Source organism: Aegilops tauschii, chromosome 4, assembly GCF_002575655.3.
Source record: "Aegilops tauschii subsp. strangulata cultivar AL8/78 chromosome 4, Aet v6.0, whole genome shotgun sequence".
Lineage (NCBI taxonomy): Eukaryota > Viridiplantae > Streptophyta > Magnoliopsida > Poales > Poaceae > Aegilops > Aegilops tauschii.
Window position 1 is genome coordinate 456,357,515 of NC_053038.3, and position 7,850 is coordinate 456,365,364.

Sequence of the window (7,850 nt, forward strand, 5' to 3'; positions counted from 1 at the left end):
GTATTTGCAGGTTATGAATTGTGTTTTGTGTTGTGTATTTTGAGAGTACTTTCAGATATGAATGTCTTTTGAATTTCAGATTTGCAGTATTGAGCATATGAAGTATTTTATGGATTCTAGAGATCTATTTTTAGCACTTAAAAAAATGTAGTTTCATAGTAGTATAAAAGTGCAGACAATGTGATTCTCAGAGAAGAAACTGCAAGTTTCAGTTTCAGATAAGAAACTCCAAGTTTAGTTTCAGATAAGAAACTGCAACTTTCAGAGGCAGAGCATTTATATTAACACGGCCTTTTCAAACAGTGTTAACATCATGTTGGAACTTTTATTCATGGTCGAAACTGGAACAACCAGCCAGTTAACGTCATGCTGATCAACATTCATCCATAGCACATCTTCATATGATGCACAGTCAAAATGCCCACACAATGTCGAGTGTGCGAAACACAGAGAAAACGAGGGACGAAGTTTTGGCAAGTGTTGGACGTGGTTTTGGGCTGCCCCGTCTAGGCTTTCATTTTTAACATGCGCAGCCCACGACCTCGGATGGGAGGTCCATAGTGTTGGGAATCGTAGCATAATTTAAAATTTTCCTACGCTCACCAAGATGCATCTATGGAGTCTACTAGCAACGAGGGGAAAGGAGTGGATCTACATACCCTTGTAGATCGCGAGCGGAAGCGTTCCAATGAACGTGGATGACGGAGTCGTACTCGCCGTGATCCAAATCACCGATGACCGAGTGCCGAACGGACGGCACCTCCGCGTTCAACACACGTACGGTGCAGCAACGTCTCCTCCTTCTTGATCCAGCAAGGGGGAAGGAGAGGTTGATGGAGATCCAACAGCACGACGGCGTGGTGGTGGATGTAGCGGGTCTCCGGCAGGGCTTCGCCGAGCTTCTGCGAGAGAGAGAGAGAGGTGTTGCAGGGGAGGAGGGAGGCGCCCAAGGCTTAGATGTTGCTGCCCTCCCTTCCCCCCACTATATATAGGGCCAAGGGAGAGGGGGGGCGCAGCCTTGCCCCTTCCTTCAAGGAAGGGTGCGGCCAGGGGGGAGTCCTTCCCCCCCAAGGCACCTCGGAGGTGCCTTCCCCCTTTAGGACTCTCCCTTCTTTCTTATCTCTTGCGCATGGGCCTCTTGGGGCTGGTGCCCTTGGCCCATATAGGCCAAGGCGCACCCCTTACAGCCCATGTGGCCCCCCGGGGCTGGTGGACCCCCTTGGTGGACCCCCGGACCCCTTTCGGCACTCCCGGTACAATACCGATAAAGCGCGAAACTTTTCCAGCGACCAAAATAAGACTTCCCATATATAAATCTTTACCTCCGGACCATTCCGGAACCTCTCGTGACGTCCGGGATCTCATCCGGGACTCCGAACAACTTTCGGGTTTCCGCATACATATATCTCTACAACCCTAGCGTCACCGGACCTTAAGTGTGTAGACCCTACGGGTTCGGGAGACATGCAGACATGACCGAGACGCCTCTCCGGTCAATAACCAACAGCGGGATCTGGATACCCATGTTGGCTCCCACATGTTCCACGATGATATCATCGGATGAACCACGGTGTCGAGGATTCAATCAATCCGTATGCAATTCCCTTTGTCAATCGGTATGTTACTTGCCCGAGATTCGATCGTCGGTATCCCAATACCTTGTTCAATCTCGTTACCGGCAAGTCTCTTTACTCGTACCGCAATGCATGATCCCGTGACTAACGCCTTAGTCACATTGAGCTCATTATGATGATGCATTACCGAGTGGGCCCAGAGATACCTCTCCGTCACACGGAGTGACAAATCCCAGTCTCGATCCATGCCAACCCAACAGACACTTTCGGAGATACCCGTAATGCACCTTTATAGTCACCCAGTTACGTTGTGACGTTTGGCACACCCAAAGCACTCCTACGGTATCCGGGAGTTGCACGATCTCATGGTCTAAGGAAAAGATACTTGACATTGGAAAAGCTCTAGCAAACGAAACTACACGATCTTTTATGCTATGCTTAAGTTGGGTCTTGTCCATCACATCATTCTCCTAATGATGTGATCCCGTTATCAATGACATCCTATGTCCATAGTCAGGAAACCATGACTATCTGTTGATCAACGAGCTAGTCAACTAGAGGCTTACTAGGGACAGGTTGTGGTCTATGTATTCACACATGTATTACGATTTCCGGACAATACAATTATAGCATGAATAATAGACTATTATCATGAACACAGAAATATAATAATAACCATTTATTATTGCCTCTAGGGCATATTTCCAACAGTCTCCCACTTGCACTAGAGTCAATAATCTAGTTACATTGTGATGAATCGAACACCCATTGCGTCCTGGTGTTGATCATGTTTTGCCCTAGGGAGAGGTTTAGTCAACGGATCTGCTACATTCAGGTCCGTGTGTACTTTACAAATATCTATATCTCCATTTTGAACACTTTCACGAATGGAGTTGAAGCGACGCTTGATATGCCTGGTCTTCCTGTGAAACCTGGGCTCCTTCGCAAGGGCAATAGCTCCAGTGTTGTCACAGAAGAGAGTCATTGGGCCCGACGCATTGGGAATCACCCCTAGGTCGGTAATGAACTCCTTCATCCAGACTGCTTCCTGTGCTGCCTCCGAGGCTGCCATGTATTCCTCTTCACATGTAGATCCCGCCACGACGCTTTGCTTGCAACTGCACCAGCTTACTGCTCCTCTATTCAAAATATACACGTATCCGGTCTGTGACTTCGAGTCATCCGGATCTGTGTCGAAGCTAGCGTCGACGTAACCCTTTACGACGAGCTCTTCGTCACCTCCATAAACGAGAAACATATCCTTAGTCCTCTTCAGGTACTTCAGGATATTCTTGACCGCTGTCCAGTGTTCCTTGCCGGGATTACTTTGGTACCTTCCTACCAAACTTACGGCAAGGTTTACATCAGGTCTGGTACACAGCATGGCATACATAATAGACCCTATGGCCGAGGCATAGGGGATGACACTCATCTCTTCTATATCTTCTGCCGTGGTCGGGCATTGAGCCGTGCTCAATTGCACACCTTGCAATACAGGCAAGAACCCCTTCTTGGACTGATCCATACTGAACTTCTTCAATATCTTGTCAAGGTATGTACTCTGTGAAAGACCAATGAGGCGTCTTGATCTATCTCTATAGATTTTGATGCCTAATATATAAGCAGCTTCTCCAAGGTCCTTCATTGAAAAACACTTATTCAAATAGGCCTTTATACTTTCCAAGAATTCTACATCATTTCCCATCAATAATATGTCATCCACATATAATATGAGAAATGCTACAGAGCTCCCACTCACTTTCTTGTAAACACAGGCTTCTCCATAAGTCTGTGTAAACCCAAACGCTTTGATCATCTCATCAAAGCGAATGTTCCAACTCCGAGATGCTTGCACCAGCCCATAGATTGAGCGTTGGAGCTTGCATACTTTGTTAGCATTCTTAGGATCGACAAAACCTTCCGGCTGCATCATATACAACTCTTCCTTAAGGAAGCCGTTAAGGAATGCCGTTTTGACGTCCATCTGCCATATCTCATAATCATAGTATGCGGCAATTGCTAACATGATTCGGACGGACTTCAGCTTCGCTACGGGTGAGAAAGTCTCATCGTAGTCAACCCCTTGAACTTGTCGATAACCCTTAGCGACAAGTCGAGCTTTGTAGATGGTCACATTACCATCTGCGTCCGTCTTCTTCTTAAAGATCCATTTGTTTTCTATGGCTCGCCGCTCATCGGGCAAGTCAGTCAAAGTCCATACTTTGTTTTCATACATGGATTCTATCTCGGATTTCATGGCTTCTAGCCATTTGTCGGAATCCGGGCCCGCCATCGCTTCTTCATAGTTCGAAGGTTCACCGTTGTCTAACAACATGATTTCAAGGACAGGGTTGCCGTACCACTCTGGTGCGGAACGTGTCCTTGTGGACCTACGAAGTTTAGTGGCAACTTGATCCGAAGCTTCATGATCATCATCATTAACTTCCTCCCCCGTCGGTGTAGGCACCACAGGAACATTTTCCCGCGCTGCGCTATTTTCCGACTCGGAAGGGGTGACTATCACCTCATCAAGTTCCACTTTCCTCCCACTCAATTCTTTCGAGAGAAACTCCTTCTCTAGAAAGGACCCGTTCTTGGCAACGAAGATCTTGCCTTCGGATCTGAGGTAGAAGGTGTACCCAATAGTTTCCTTAGGGTATCCTATGAAGACGCATTTTTCCGATTTGGGTTCGAGCTTTTCAGGTTGAAGTTTCTTGACATAAGCATCGCATCCCCAAACTTTTAGAAACGACAGCTTAGGTTTCTTCCCAAACCATAATTCATACGGTGTCGTCTCAACGGATTTAGACGGTGCCCTATTTAAAGTGAATGCGGCAGTCTCTAAAGCATAACCCCAAAATGAGAGCGGTAAATCGGTAAGAGACATCATAGATCGCACCATATCCAATAGAGTGCGATTACGACGTTCGGACACACCATTTCTCTGAGGTGTTCCAGGCGGCGTGAGTTGTGAAACTATTCCACATTTCCTTAAGTGTGTACCAAATTCGTGACTTAAATATTCTCCACCACGATCTGATCGTAAGAATTTTATTTTCCTGTCACGTTGATTCTCAACCTCACTCTGAAATTCCTTGAACTTTTCAAAGGTTTCAGACTTGTGTTTTATTAGGTAGACATACCCATATCTACTTAAATCATCAGTGAGAGTGAGAACATAACGATATCCTCCGCGATCCTCAACACTCATTGGACCGCACACATCGGTATGTATGATTTCCAATAAGTTGGTTGCTCGCTCCATTGTTCCGGAGAACGGAGTCTTGGTCATCTTACCCATGAGGCATGGTTCGCACGTGTCAAATGATTCGTAATCAAGAGACTCCAAAAGTCCATCTGCATGGAGCTTCTTCATGCGCTTGACACCAATGTGACCAAGGCGGCAGTGCCACAAGTATGTGGGACTATCGTTATCAACTTTACATCTTTTGGTATTCACACTATGAACATGTGTAGCATCACGTTCGAGATTCATCAAAAATAAACCATTGACCAGTGGGGCATGACCATAAAACATATCTCTCAAATAAATAGAACAACCATTATTCTCAGATTTAAATGAGTAGCCATCTCGAATTAAACGAGATCCAGATACAATGTTCATGCTCAAAGCTGGCACTAAATAACAATTATTGAGGTTTATAACTAATCCCGTGGGTAGCGTGCCGACGGCGATCACATCGACCTTGGAACCATTCCCGACGCGCATCGTCACCTCGTCTTTTGCCAGTCTCCGTTTATTCCGTAGTTCCTGATTTGAGTTACAAATATGAGCAACCGCACCGGTATCAAATACCCAGGAGCTACTACGAGTACTGGTAAGGTACACATCAATTACTTGTATATCACATATACCTTGGGTGTTGCCGGCCTTCTTCTTGTCCGCTAAATATTTGGGGCAGTTCCGCTTCCAGTGACCACTTCCCTTGCAATAAAAGCACTCAGTCTCGGGCTTGGGTCCATTCTTTGACTTCTTCCCGGTAACTGGCTTACCGGGCGTGGCAACCGCCTTGCCGTCCTTCTTGAAGTTCTTCTTACCCTTGCCCTTCTTGAACTTAGTGGTTTTATTCACCATCAACACTTGATGTTCTTTTCTGATCTCTACCTCAGCTGATTTCAGCATTGAATACACCTCGGGAATGGTCTTTTCCATCCCCTGCATATTGTAGTTCATCACAAAGCTCTTGTAGCTTGGTGGAAGCGACTGGAGGATTCTGTCAATGACCGCGTCATCCGGGAGATTAACTCCCAGCTGAGACAAGCGGTTGTGCAACCCAGACATTCTGAGTATGTGCTCACTAACAGAACTGTTCTCCTCCATTTTACAGCTGAAGAACTTGTCGGAGACATCATATCTCTCGACCCGGGCATGAGCTTGAAAAACCAGTTTCAGCTCCTCGAACATCTCATATGCTCCATGTTTCTCAAAACGCTTTTGGAGACCCGGTTCTAAGCTGTAAAGCATGCCGCACTGAACGAGGGAGTAATCATCAGCACGCTGCTGCCAAGCGTTCATAACGTCTTGGTTCTCAGGGATTGGTGCTTCACCTAGCGTTGCTTCTAAGACATAATCTTTCTTGGCTGCTATGAGGATGATCCTCAGGTTCCGGACCCAGTCCGTATAGTTGCTGCCATCATCTTTCAGCTTGGTTTTCTCTAGGAACGCGTTGAAATTGAGGACAACGTGGGCCATTTGATCTACAATACATAGTGTAAAGATTTTTTTAGACTAAGTTCATGATAATTAAGTTCATATAATCAAATTATTTAATGAACTCCCACTCAGATAGACATCCCTCTAGTTATCTAAGTGAAACATGATCCGAACTCAACTAGGCCGTGTCCGATCATCACGTGAGACGGACTAGTCAAGATCGGTGAACATCTCCATGTTGATCGTATCTTCTATACGACTCATGCTCGACCTTTCGGTCCTCCGTGTTCCGAGGCCATGTCTGTACATGCTAGGCTCGTCAAGTCAACCTAAGTGTATTGCGTGTGTTCCGAGGCCATGTCTGTACATGCTAGGCTCGTCAACACCCGTTGTATTCGAACGTAAGAATCTATCACACCCGATCATCACGTGGTGCTTCGAAACGACGAACCTTCGCAACGGTGCACAGTTAGGGTGAACACTTTCTTGAAATTATTATAAGGGATCATCCTATTTGCTACCGTCGTTCTAAGCAAATAAGATGCAAAAACATGATAAACATCACATGCAATCAAATAGTGACATGATATGGCCAATATCATCATGCTCCTTTGATCTCCATCTTCGGGGCACCATGATCATCTTCGTCACCGGCATGACACCATGATCTCCATCATCATGATCTCCATCATTGTGTCTTCATGAAGTTGTCACGCCAACGATTACTTCTACTTCTATGGCTAACCGTTTAGCAACAAAGTAAAGTAAATTACATGGCGTTATTCAATGACACGCAGGTCATGCAAAATAATAAAGACAACTCCTATGGCTCCTGCCGGTTGTCATACTCATCGACATGCAAGTCGTGATTCCTATTACAAGAATATGATCAATCTCATCCATCACATATATCATTCATCACATCTTCTGGCCATATCATATCACATATATCACTTGCTGCAAAAACAAGTTAGACGTCCTCTAATTGTTGTTGCAAGTTTTACGTGGTTTGTAGGTTTCTAACAAGAACGTTTTCTTACCTACGTATGACCACAACGTGATTTGCCAATTTCTATTTACCCTTCATAAGGACCCTTTTCATCGAATCCGTTCCGACTAAAGTAGGAGAGACAGACACCCGCTAGCCACCTTATGCAACTAGTGCATGTCAATCGGTGGAACCTGTCTCACGTAAGCATACGTGTAAGGTCGGTCCGGGCCGCTTCATCCTACAATGCCGCTGAAACAAGAAACGACTAGTAGCGGCAAGAAGAATTGGCAACATCAACGCCCACAACTTCTTTGTGTTCTACTCGTGCATAGTAACTACGCATAAACCTGGCTCTGATACCACTGTTGGGAATCGTAGCATAATTTAAAATTTTCCTACGCTCACCAAGATGCATCTATGGAGTCTACTAGCAACGAGGGGAAAGGAGTGGATCTACATACCCTTGTAGATCGCGAGCGGAAGCGTTCCAATGAACGTGGATGACGGAGTCGTACTCGCCGTGATCCAAATCACCGATGACCGAGTGCCGAACGGACGGCACCTCCGCGTTCAACACACGTACGGTGCAGCAACGTCTCCTCCTTCTTGA